The sequence below is a fragment of the Herpailurus yagouaroundi genome, unplaced genomic scaffold, assembly GCF_014898765.1.
Source record: "Herpailurus yagouaroundi ecotype Mexico unplaced genomic scaffold, PumYag 77, whole genome shotgun sequence".
NCBI lineage: Eukaryota > Metazoa > Chordata > Mammalia > Carnivora > Felidae > Herpailurus > Herpailurus yagouaroundi.
The window spans coordinates 25,085,616-25,097,789 of NW_024412388.1; positions in this window are offsets into that span (position 1 = coordinate 25,085,616).

Consider the following 12,174-nt stretch of genomic DNA (forward strand, 5'->3'; position numbering starts at 1 on the left):
AGCAAGACGCGGGGCTCAAACTCAAGAGCTCAAACTCAAGAGCCATGAGACCCGAGCAGAAGTCAGACGCTTAACCGTCTGAGCCACCCAGGCACCCCTTTGTGCATTTTTACATTTTCAAAAAGCTCTATAATTAATTCTATAACAAACAGATACTACTTTTATAGTAAGAAAATAACCTTTTTAAGTCAGGAAAAGGTACTTTTTCTCAAAAGAAACGACCTTCTCTTGGAGAGGAAAAGAATTTCTACAGCTTTTTGGTGTGTGAAAGTTTCATCCACACCCCCTATGAAGCAATCCCTGACACCCTGGCAAGAACAGCCTCGAAGGGCCCCTTTGGACCTTTCGTCAAGCGTGTTGATTATGAAACACTCTTTCAACGTTTATTTATTTTTGGGACAGAGAGAGACAGAGCATGAACGGGGGAGGGGCAGAGAGAGAGGGAGACACAGAATCGGAAACAGGCTCCAGGCTCTGAGCCATCAGCCCAGAGCCCGACGCGGGGCTCGAACTCCCGGACCGCGAGATCGTGACCTGGCTGAAGTCGGACGCTTAACCGACTGCGCCACCCAGGCGCCCCGATTATGAAACACTCTTGACACAGGACCCTAGCAACTCATTTCCTATATCCTGGTAGTGAATCTGCTCTCCCTTCAGCATGGTCTCTTTCTTCTCTTTCGCATCACAAAACAGATTAACATTCATTCCACATCTGCACACTGGCCTTCTACAAGGTGCCTGACCTTGAAGGAGGCAGAGCTTCTTAAACCCATTTTTCAGGAAAATATGGTTACAGTGGTTAACCCAAAGCCACACAGTGGCAGAGTCACAATTAAGAGTGAGGCTGATTTACGGCGCCTGGGTGGCTCAGTCAGTCAAGTGTCCAACTTCAACTCAAGTCACGATCTCGTGGTTCATGGGTTCAAGCCCCATGACCGGCTCTGTGCTGACAGTTCAGAGCCTGGAGCCTGCTTCAGATTCTGTGTCTCCCTCTCTGTCTGCCCCTCCCTGCTCATGCTCTTTCTCTCTCTCAAAATAAATAAATAAACATTTTAAAAGTTAAAAAAAAGAAAAAGAAAAAAGATGAGCTGATGAGCTGGTACTCCAGAGAGCACAGGGTTTGTGGGGATGGGGGTGAGGGTGGGGAATAAGCACATTTTTTTTTTTTTTTCTGGTGGAAGTCTCTACCAGAGAGAGAGAGAGAGAGACTTTTCTCTATGTAGCGAAAATTCACTTCACTCCAAGAAAGCCAGAGTTCATCGTGATTTGCTGGGCCCAGGGCACCGGGCAAAGGTCATAGGAGGAGTCTTCCCTACCACCAATCCTTACAGTGATTTCTACCAGGCATGGATCCCTCAGGAGGAAAGGCAATTAAGACTACACATAAATACACACAGCGTAAGGTTTATTCACTCAGTTTTTAATAATGTCCTAGTCTTTGGAGGCATACTGAAGATCATAAGGGGGATATTGACATCCCAAGGGAAGGAAGGAATACCTCATTCATTTATTCACTCGGTTTAATTTTAAATAGTAACTGCTACCATCTACCCATTATTGGGTACTGCATAACAGCTCTGTACTAAACACTTTACATGCATTACCTCATTTAATTCATACAACAAAGTATATATGTATTTACTTTATTATCTGCATTTTTTTTTTTTTAATAGAGGAACTTAAGGCACAGAGAGGTGAGCCTGTGGCTGCGCAAATCTGAGCCCAGGCCTGTCTGACTGGCTGCTGTTCAGCAGTGCCATAACAAGACGGGCAGTTTCTGTAGACTCACAGTGCAGCTGGGTTCCAGCTAGAGGGATCCTGGAGGTTTCTCCAGCTAGAGGTGAAAGAGACAGAGCTTGAAAGATACAGACGATTTGCCTTCGGGGTGGAGGACGTTTCAGGCTGAGAGAACATTCAGAGCAAACCATCAGAGGTGAGAGGGAATGAGGTGTGCTATAGATTTTCTCCAGTGGACTTTGGGGAATTGGGAAATTTCTTAGGTAGAAAATCATGATCAGAGTCACATTTTATAAAGATCACTTACAGGACAGACTGGAGAGTAGGGAAAGAAACAAACGTAAGACAAGCTGAGAAATATTTCTGTTCGTGTTTTGTGGTAGGCAGAGCAACCCCCCCGCCCCCAAGATGTTCACGTCCTAATCCCTAAAACTTGTGACCCTGTTACCTTACGCGGCAAAAGGGACTTTGCAGATGTGATTAAGTCAAGGATTTTGAGATGGAGAGAGATTATCCTGGATGATCTGGATGAAACCAATATAATCACAAAGGTCCCCATAAGGATAAGAGGGAGGCAGGAAAGCTGGAGAAGGAGACACAAGCAGAGGTCACAGTGGTGTGACTGCTGACCAGGGACCACAAGTCAAGGAACGATGCCAGCCTCTGAAGCTGGAAAGGCAAGGAAACAGATTCTCCCCTAAACCTCCAGAGGGCACACACCTTCCACTGACACCTTCATTTTAGCCCCATAAGACCCATTTTGGACTTCTGACCTCCTGAACTGTAGGATAATAAATCTGTGTTTTTCTAAGCCACCAAATTTGTAGTAATTTATTTATTTATTTATTTAAAATTTTAATGCTTATTTTTGAGAGACAGAGAGAGACAGAGCGCAAGTGGGGGAGGGGCAGAGAGAGAAGGAGACACAGAATCCGAAGCAGGCTCCAGGCTCTGAGCTGTCAGCACAGAGCCCGATGCGGGGCTCGAACTCAAGAACTGCGAGATCATGACCTGAGCCGAAGTTGGACGCTTAACCGACTGAGCCACCCAGGTGCCCCCACAGTAATTTATTACAGCAGCAATAAGAAATAAATGCATGTTCTTTGGATGCAAGCAACAGAAACGGACTCTGGCTACATTAAGTAAGGAAGGAATCCAATGGCAAGATATATTTGTAGGACAGGCAGCCTCAGGAACGACAAGAGCCAGAGGGCTTTGGGTAATCTAGATATCAGGAATTAATGGACAATGCTGAGGGGGATATTTATTCCCTCCTCTGGCTTTTCCCATGTGGAGGGACCCCTTTTAGGGTAACGCTCTTGCTTCTTGCCTCCCTGGGGGGAGAAGGAGGAGTGACTTTTCTGATTACTGAGTTTAGGGAGAATGAATGAAGCTCAGTTCAGCTCTCCCTCCTCTTTCTCTTGTAGATCTGCCTGCCCACAAGAACCATGTTTTTTGTTTTTGTTTTTTTTTTTTTCCTCTTCCTCCATGCTCTAAATTTCCCAGGGTCTGGCCCGTACAGGGAAGATTGTGATTTTCAGTACTGCCTGACAGTGGGTGGAGAAGATTGTTGTTGTTGTTGTTGTTGTTGTTGTCTATCTTCGGAATTCAGTATTAGTCATTTCACTTGTCTGTCAGACCTAAAGGTGCATCCCCAACAGCTTTGTCAGTAATAAAGGTAATATTTTGACCTCCCTCTCTTCTACTTCTGTAGCTACCTATCATGTGTTCCCAACTTGGGCGAGGCTACCCCCGAACCCAACAAATGGTTTCTCATGATGCTGTGATGAGGATGACTAACCTTGACTGTTTTCTATATCTGTGTCCTTCTACTTCAGATTCAAAATCCTGACTTGGCTTGGATCTCACGTTCATCCCTTGGCAAAGGTGGAGAGTAACTTGATTAATAGTTCCCTCGGGACTGCAGGGGTGGGAGAAGTAGTTCCCCCAAATGATGACAGTTTCTGAAATAAGAGGGAAGAGCCAGAGGGCGTGCAGAAATGACAGATGTCCCCAGTAGGGAGTATTGCAAAAGTCCAGGGGAAAGGTAATGAGGGACTGGCCTACGGAGGTAGAATTAATGGGAACTGACACCAGACCAGATGGGGATAAAAATGTCCGAGCCTTGGGGCCAGGTGACTGGGAGGAGGGTGATGCCATTAATACTCATCTCATTAATTCTTTAATTGATTCATCTGACATATATTTAGTGAGCGTATATTATGTGCCCAGCACTGTGCTTGGTGCTAGGGATCTGGTGTTACGCAAGGAGGGTAGGGTATCCCCTGTCATAAGACTTGCAGTCAAGAGGAGGACGAAAGACAAGGAAGGTAGCAATTTCAGTACAGGGATGGGGGCTATGCTGGGGAAGGTACAGTCTACAGTGGGAACACAATGGAGGGGCACCTAGCTCAGATTTGAGGGGAAGTGACATCTCAGAGACGTGAAACCCCCAGGATGAGGAGAGTTTGACTGGAGAAGAGGGAGGGGACAAAGTGTGTGCCAAGGTCTGGAGGCAAAGGAGAGCATGGCAAGTTGAGGAGAACCGTGGTCCTCAGTGGAGGAACGCCTCTCATGATTGAAATCCTATATTGCAAAGGGCTTGGGGTGGGGGTTGGGGGGAACAGCCACGTCTCCTCCTACAGAAGCTGAAAGGGCAGAATGTTACCTGCCCTCCTGGCAACAGGGGAGTGAGCACATGACCCGGCCTGCCCCGTGGGATGTCCCTGCCCAGGACTTTGACCTTTGAGGGAGAGAGGCAACCGGCAGGGCAGGACTGTTCTTGGAGAAGACCTGGGAGTCTTGCAGCAGTGGGGGCCGATGGCCAGTAGTGTCTGTCCAACCAGGCTTCTCCTGCACCGTGTCTTTGTCCGTGTTCTTAGCCCAAATGCTTTGGGTTCCCATCCATGTCTGGAACTCATGAGCACCACCCGTTATTCAACACAGCCGTTCACTCGTTAGGTTAGCCACCAAAGAGATGGGAGAGAGCTGAGAGGGGGGTCAGCCTGCTGGAGTTACAACTCGAGAGGGCAGGAGAAGAAACAAGAGGGTGGGAGGCAGGGATTTCCCTTCTGGTGAAAAGAGCGATGGCCCAGAGGAAAAGCTCCTTTCCTGCCCGCCTTTGGATGCTGAAGGAGGACACAATGCTTAATCTAACAGCCATCCTGGGGTTGTGAGGGACGAGCTGAGAGGCTCAGAGGGAAGCTGACCCAGAGTCGAACCTCACTGTGCCGCTAAAGGAAACAACCTGATATCACCTGCCTCTGGACTTTTTGTGGTGGGGGCCACGTTTATTTAGGTGTTCTGGTTCCTGCTGCTGAAAGGACCTCATGTGCACTACAAATCATCTAAATCGTCCCCAGTTTCTCTTTGTAAAGTGTGGAGGATGATACCTGCCTCAGGATCAGAGCGAATATCGAATTAGATAATGATTGTAAAGTATTTAGCATAGTGCCTTGCTTATAGTAAGCGCTCAGTAAATGTTCACTATGACCGCCTGCTGTCAAAACCACAGGACAGATGGGTTTGTCCTAGAAGAGGGTAGAGAAATAAAATAAGGACTAAATCTGGGGAACGAACATCTGAGGGGAAAGAGGTGGCCTGCAAGGGAGTCAGAGAATGATTAAAGATCTAAGAAGAAAACCTGAAATTTCATTCTACACATCACACTCTTTTTCGTCTGGAAGACTCCTACTCATCCCTCAAAGTCCAGTTTAAATATCCCCTTTTCTATGAAACCTTCCCGTGCACTCAACCCACAGTCTCACACTCTGAGTTAGTTGTCCTGATGCTCTGGCTCCCACGGCATACTCTTCTTTTCTTGCACTTACCATGATTTGTGGTGATTTTCTGCTTTTATACCTGTCTCCTGCCCCAGACTGTCAATGAATTTCCCTAAGAGCAGAGGTGCCCTGACTGCGTCTTCCAACCCAACGTAGCATGGGGCCTGAAGCTGGTGGTAATAATAAAAGCTAATGTTTGGTGATGGGTTATCCTGTACCAGGCGCTGTGCTAAGTGCTTTACATATGGTAAATCATTTAAATCTCATGCCAACTTTATAAGGTTGAAGAACTGTAAGAAGTGAGAAGTTATTACAACTCAAGTGATCTGTCTCTGTGGCCTGCATTACTACCTGCTACTACAAGTCGTCTCATCTCTAGTGAACACTGAAATATAAGTGTTTGTTGATTGAAATGATGGAAGGAGTGTTACCAAAACCAAGGAAAGAGTTTCAGGAACGCATTAGTCAGCTTTAGGTAAGTGTTGCTGCACTAACAAATAGCACCCCAAATCTCAGCTTATAGAACAAGTCCCAGGTCAGCTGCAGGTCAGCTATGGTTCTGCCATATATCAGGGATGCTGGCTGATCAGGAAAAGGCCTGATCTAGAACATTGCTGCTCCGAGGGGAAAGAGAAAATATAGAAGGTATGCTGGAGTGGGCTCGTACTAAGGAAGGCTGATAATACGCATCTCTTTCTGACTCCATGCTCAGTGATATCACACTGGCAGGTTGAAATCAGTCATGGTGGGAGTATTTATACTGTGGAAAGCAGCAAATTCTTTTTTGCCCCCTAGAGGGCCTGTTGTTAAATATTTACCAGCCCAGCACTAGAAAAGAACAATGATGGTCGTCCTTAAAGCTTCTGCCCAGAAATGACACAGGTCATGGAAGCACCACAGGTCACACATACTCCCATTTTACTTGCCAAAGCGAGTCTCGTGGCCAAGCTGCCATCAATGGAACCAGGAATATACTTTTCCCACCGGGACTGGCCTAGGAGGAGGGGCAGTGAATTATTTGTGAACAATGAATCATGTAGTCTGCCTCTCTGAAGGAGTCTAAGATGAAGACTGAAAAAAAGCCTCTTGGAATTGGCCTTGAGGAGTTTGTCCGTGACCTTTAACAAGGGAGTAGGTTCAGTTGGAGGCCGGGGTGGGGGTTGGATGGAGGGGGTGAGATCCCTCATTCGTGAGGCTGTCCAGGGGAAAAAGAGGGACAGGTGAGTTGGTAACCAGAGGGAGTGGCCATTTGGAAGGCACGGTGCCTTCCAGAAACAGGCAGCCTATTTATCAGTGGGCCTGACAGTCATTTTTAGAATTAACCAATCTCTTTCTGCAACTATGTTTGTTCCACCTTCATGCTACGGATGACACTAGGGGAGGCAAAGGAGGAAAAAGAAAGAGTCTCATTTTGAGGGTTCTAAAAAGCTGAGGTCCTGGCCTAAATGGGAGGAAATATGTACATATACATATATATACATATATATACATATATATATATATATACACATACATATATATATATACACATACATATGTATAAAAGAAACAGAGTCTGTGCCACACTGCTGAAAACTAGATACCTCTGCCCAGAGGGGAGAAGAGAGTCCGAGAGAAAGCCAGCTGAACTGTGCCATTGCTGGGCAGAAGCTTTAAGGGCTAACCACCGTGATTGTTCTTTTCCAATGCTGTGCTGATAAGTGCTTAACAACAGTCTCTCCAGGAAGAAAAGGTATTTGTTGAACTATCATGGGTCACTGAGAAGAGGGTCACTGTGGCTTGCCCCTCCTTGCCCTGAGTGGCTTGCGGACTGGCAATGATAGGATTCCCAGACAGGAGTGGGCAAATCCTGGAGCAAAAGAGCATCTGTCACTTTTCTGGTGGTAGGAAGGGCCCAAGAAAGAAAGCACAGGACCTCAGAGCCCCACCCCCACCCCACCATGCAGGGCAAGGCCAAGGACTTGAGACACCGCGTGAGGGTTCCCACATGATCCCGTGTGCTGCAGGGGCAGCAGAATGTGTTGCTGCCCATTGTGGGTTGGCGGGTGGTGGGCACTGGTGACAGGTGGACTAGAAGAGGCCTTGATGGGGGTATAGGGAGCTTGCAGCAGGTACCTCAGCGGAACGATGACTGGAAAACAAACTGGAACAAGAACGCGCTGTGTGCCCTCTTGGGACGAGCCTGGTGCGGTGGTTAGCTGCTGCCCCTGCCGCTACTACTAAAACGAGCCCATAGTCCCCTAAAACCAGAGCTGATTCAGAATTTGGAATCCTTGTGGACGTTAGACAAAGGTGATTCGGGCGCATGCAGCGCGCTCTGTAACACTGTTTAGTGTGGTCCGCGGACAGCCCCATGTAATGAAATACCAGAGTATTTCTGCAGCAAAATGTATGGGGTACATAAAGATTCCAGAATCTCCTATTGTTTAAATCAGAATGTGTTTCAGGTCGAATTCTGCTGTCAAGTTACTTTTGATGCCAAATTTAAAAAATCTTTCCTGGTTCCATCTTGGGAGTCAGCCTGACTCCTTCCGTTTCCTCCTTGTGCTCCTCCAGATCCAAGGGGTCAGCAAATACCACCCATCGTTTCTCCTTAACACCTCTCACATCCGTCTCCTTCCTTCCATCTCTCCTCCTGCATCCTGGCGCAGGTCACCTTCCCCTCTCACCAGGGTTATTGCAGCCACCTCCTGGCTGGCCGCCTGCAGCCTCCAGTTCTGCTCCATACTGCCCACAGAGGAGTTGCTCTGGAATGCAAACCTGGCCTGGCCAGGGGTGTCCCGTCAGGGTAGGGATGTGATTAACTGAGAAATACCAGCAGATCTGAAGAATGTCAACGTTCTTTAATGGCCCTGGGTGTGGAAACTTCTCTTTTGGAGTCCATTAAGCAAGAAACAATTGCACGCTCCCAGATGGAGGTACAGGTGGCTTGCAAAGTTCCACACTGAGATGTAAGCTGCTGCTGCTTTTCTGCAGGGGGAGGGTTCTGCTGGGTACAAGAAGCTCCCAGCCCCCCACCCCCGACTCTCAGGAGTCTGGTTCCATCCTGGCCCCTTCTGACTGCTCAGGCAGGAGCCGAGTATGTGCCTGCCTGCTTACCAGATACAAGTGATTTGTGTAAAACACATATCCCAGAGTCAGTTGGGGCTTAAGTTTGCCTGAGGGTTCTCCCTGCAACTCCCAAATCCAATGCTGACCCCCAGAGAGTGTGATTACTCACATTCATGGCCCTGTGACATGGGCTACATTGGCCCTGGCTGTCAAGAATCAAAGCAGGCTGGGGCGCCTGGGTGGCTCAGTCAGTTAAGTATCCGACTTTGGCTCAGGCCATGATCTTACGGTTCGTGGGTTCAAGCCCCACGTCGGGCTCTGTGCTGACCGCTCAGAGCCTCAAGCCTGCTTCAGATTTAGTGTCTCCCTCTGTCTATGCCCCTCCCCCACTCGTACCTCTGTCTCTCCTCCAAAATAAATAAAACATGAAAAGATAAAAATAAAAAAGAACCAAAGCAGGCCAAGAAGCCAGCTCTCTTTGTGCCCACAAAAACCAAACAGGGTCCCTGGCCTGAGAAGCAGCTCCTGATCCCAGCGGTCTCATGTACAAGAGAAAGAACAGAGAAATGGCAACTCCAGGCTTCTTATTGTTCTAGCTGCCGTAAGGCTTTAATTTTACTCTTGCCTGTGGTGATCAAGATTCTCCATAATTTAATTTTATCGAGCAAGCATTTATACCAGGCCCTATGTTCAGGTCTCTGTATGCACTCTCACTGGGTCATTACGATGCTCTTGCGACATGAGAACTATTACTATCTCTGTTTCGTGGTTGGGAAAACTGAGTCCCAACCTGGTTAGTCGGCTTTTGCTTGAAATCATCCAGTTAGTGAGAGCTCCTACCACCTAGCGTTTTCTTTCGTGATGGATTTTTACTGTTTTCCACAGATATCTGCTGTCCCTCCCTATTGATATCCTTGCTGTCTTGTCCTTAGGCCAGACCATACGACTCGCTTTGGCCAACGAGGTATGAGCAGAAGTAACATGTGTGCCATGTCAGAGTGGAAGCTTTTGAGAACCAGTGTGGGCTTCATACACTCTCTTGCCCTGCCTCGGCAGTTATGGAAGCCTGTGTTGAGAGGGAGCCTCCATTTTCCTAGGTCTCTGACCACCTGCCTTGAGCAGAGACCCTTAGTTGATTCAAATGAGCCTATGTTATAGGCAAGGGACTTACTTTGTTGTTTTAAGCTACTGAGATGTTCCTGGTTGTTTCTTCCTGTATCAAAACCTAGCCGATATATTTTTTTTAATTATTTTCAATGTTTATTTATTTATTTTGAGAGAGAGAGAGAGCATGAGTGGGGTAGGAGCAGAGAGAGAGAGGAGCACGTAGAATCCGAAGCAGGCTCCAGGCTCTGAGTTGGCAGCACAGAGCCTGATGTGGGGCTCGAACCCACAAACTGTGAGATCATGACCTGAGCCGAAGTCAGACGCTTATCCGACTGAGCCACTCAGGCACCCCGAAACCTAGCCCATCTTAACCAATCTCACCCTTATTTGGGGTCAGAATAAAGAGGCGGGACAGGAGACTCTTGCTCTATGGGCCAAGACCCACTTACTATAAGCTTGGAGTTCCAGTCACCTACACAGACCAATCCCTTCCCACCTGACAGAGTGCACCCCTTCCTCTGTGCCCTTATCAGGCTTCACTGTCCCACCGGAACTGGCACCCGCTTCCCGATGTTCGTAACACGCTTCCTGCTCTTTTGCCACTCAAACCACAACACCGAGATGTGGTTTTGTAAAGAACTGGCAAAGCCCAAGCCACCTGAATGAGAAGAACCTTTCAGCTACTGTTTTGAGGTCACTGTGGCCAAATGCTGATTTCCATGAAAGCTACCAGTATTCCAAGAAGATGTTAACCGTGACAATTGCACACGTTGTTGGGAAATGCTGCACCCTGGACACTCCCCGTGAGGAAACCCTTGTGGAATGAACCAGAAGTTTCATTGGAAAATGATGGTGCAAAACAGAGGGCACCGGGTTGGAAGTGCTCCTAGAACAACATGTATTGCGTACGCACTTACTCTGCCTGACAGTCAGGACTCTGTGGTCCCTGTGTCAGGGATTCAGATGAAACAGACAAGTGTGGGCAGAGGGTGATGATACAGCGTGATAAGTGAGGCTGGCTGCCTAATTTAGTCATTTATTCATCGAATGCATATATATTGAACTCTCCTGATATGCTAGGGAACTGGGTATTAAGTGTAAACGAGACAGGGACTGTCTTTGCCCTCCTGACGTTTGTAGTCTAACAGCCCTGAGAGAAATAGACACAGAGTGCTATTAACCTAATCGGCCTCTTTAGCAGAGGCAAATCACCTAATCTGGGGTGCGGGTGTGGTTCTAGGATAACTTTCTGAAGGACGTGACTCCAGAAGAGATTCCTGAAGGATGAGCAGGAAGGAGGCAGCAAAGAAGGGGGAAGGGCATTCCAGGCAGAGGGAACAGTTGAAGCAAAGGCCTAGAAGCATGAATCAGCTCCGCACATCTCCTAAGTGCAAGCAGCTGGGTATGACTAAAGCCCAGAGTTTAGACTAAAAAGGAACAACAGATCCAGTGAGCGACTAGGCTGATGGGGGCCACATCTGGCTGTTGGGTCTAGGTGCTCGAGCTTAACCTGAAGACGGTGGGAGCCGATGGAAGAGTTTGAGCTGCAGTATTTATTATATTAGTTAGGAAATAGACTCAGCTGCTATAACAAAGACGCTAAACTAACAATGGCTTAAACAAGATAGAAGTTTACTTCCTGCTTATGTGGAAACCCAGATAGGCAAGCCAGAGTGGGTGTGACCGAGGGGCCACAGAGTTCTGACTCCCGGGCATAATGGGTGCTTCGCAAATGTTGTTCTAGGAGCACTTCTAACCCAGTGCCCTCTGTTTTGCATCATCATTTCCCACTGAAACTTCTGGTTCATTCCACAATGATGAGGGACCGTGGTTCCTTCTGGTTTGTTCCTTTGACATCTTCAACATAAGGCTTCCGTCTCGTGGTCCAAGAAGGCAGCTCTGGTTCCTACCCCCACTTCTGCATTTCAGCCAGCAGGGAGAAGTAAAAGGGATGGGGGAATATATACTCCTTCCCTTTACAGGCATAACCCAGAACTTGCACATGTCACTTTCATTTATATTACACCCCCCAGAATCCAGTCGTATGGCCACTGCTGGGAGCCAGGGTGCTGGGAAATGTAGTTTCTCTTCTGGGCAGACATGTGCTTAGCTAAAAGGCGGAAGGAAGCTCTATTATTACCGAAGGATGGAGGCTGGGAAACAACGATCCGTCTCCAACAGGGAGTGACAATCCTATTTGCCTTTTGGAAAGATCTCTCTTACAATGGGTGGAGGAAGGACTGGATGGTAAGAGATCAGAGACAAGGAAATAATCCAAATGAGGGTTACTGAGGCCTGAACCCAGGCAGAGACATCTGGGGTGGAGGAAGTGGACAGAGGCTTAGAGAGACTTGGAAGTTGAACAGACCAGGACATGGTGACCAACTGACCAGACTTCTTCTTCTTTTTTTTTTTTTTTTTTTAATGTTTATTCATTTTTGAAAGACAGAGAGAGAGCACAAGCAGGGGTGGGGCAGAGATAGAGGGGGACACAGAA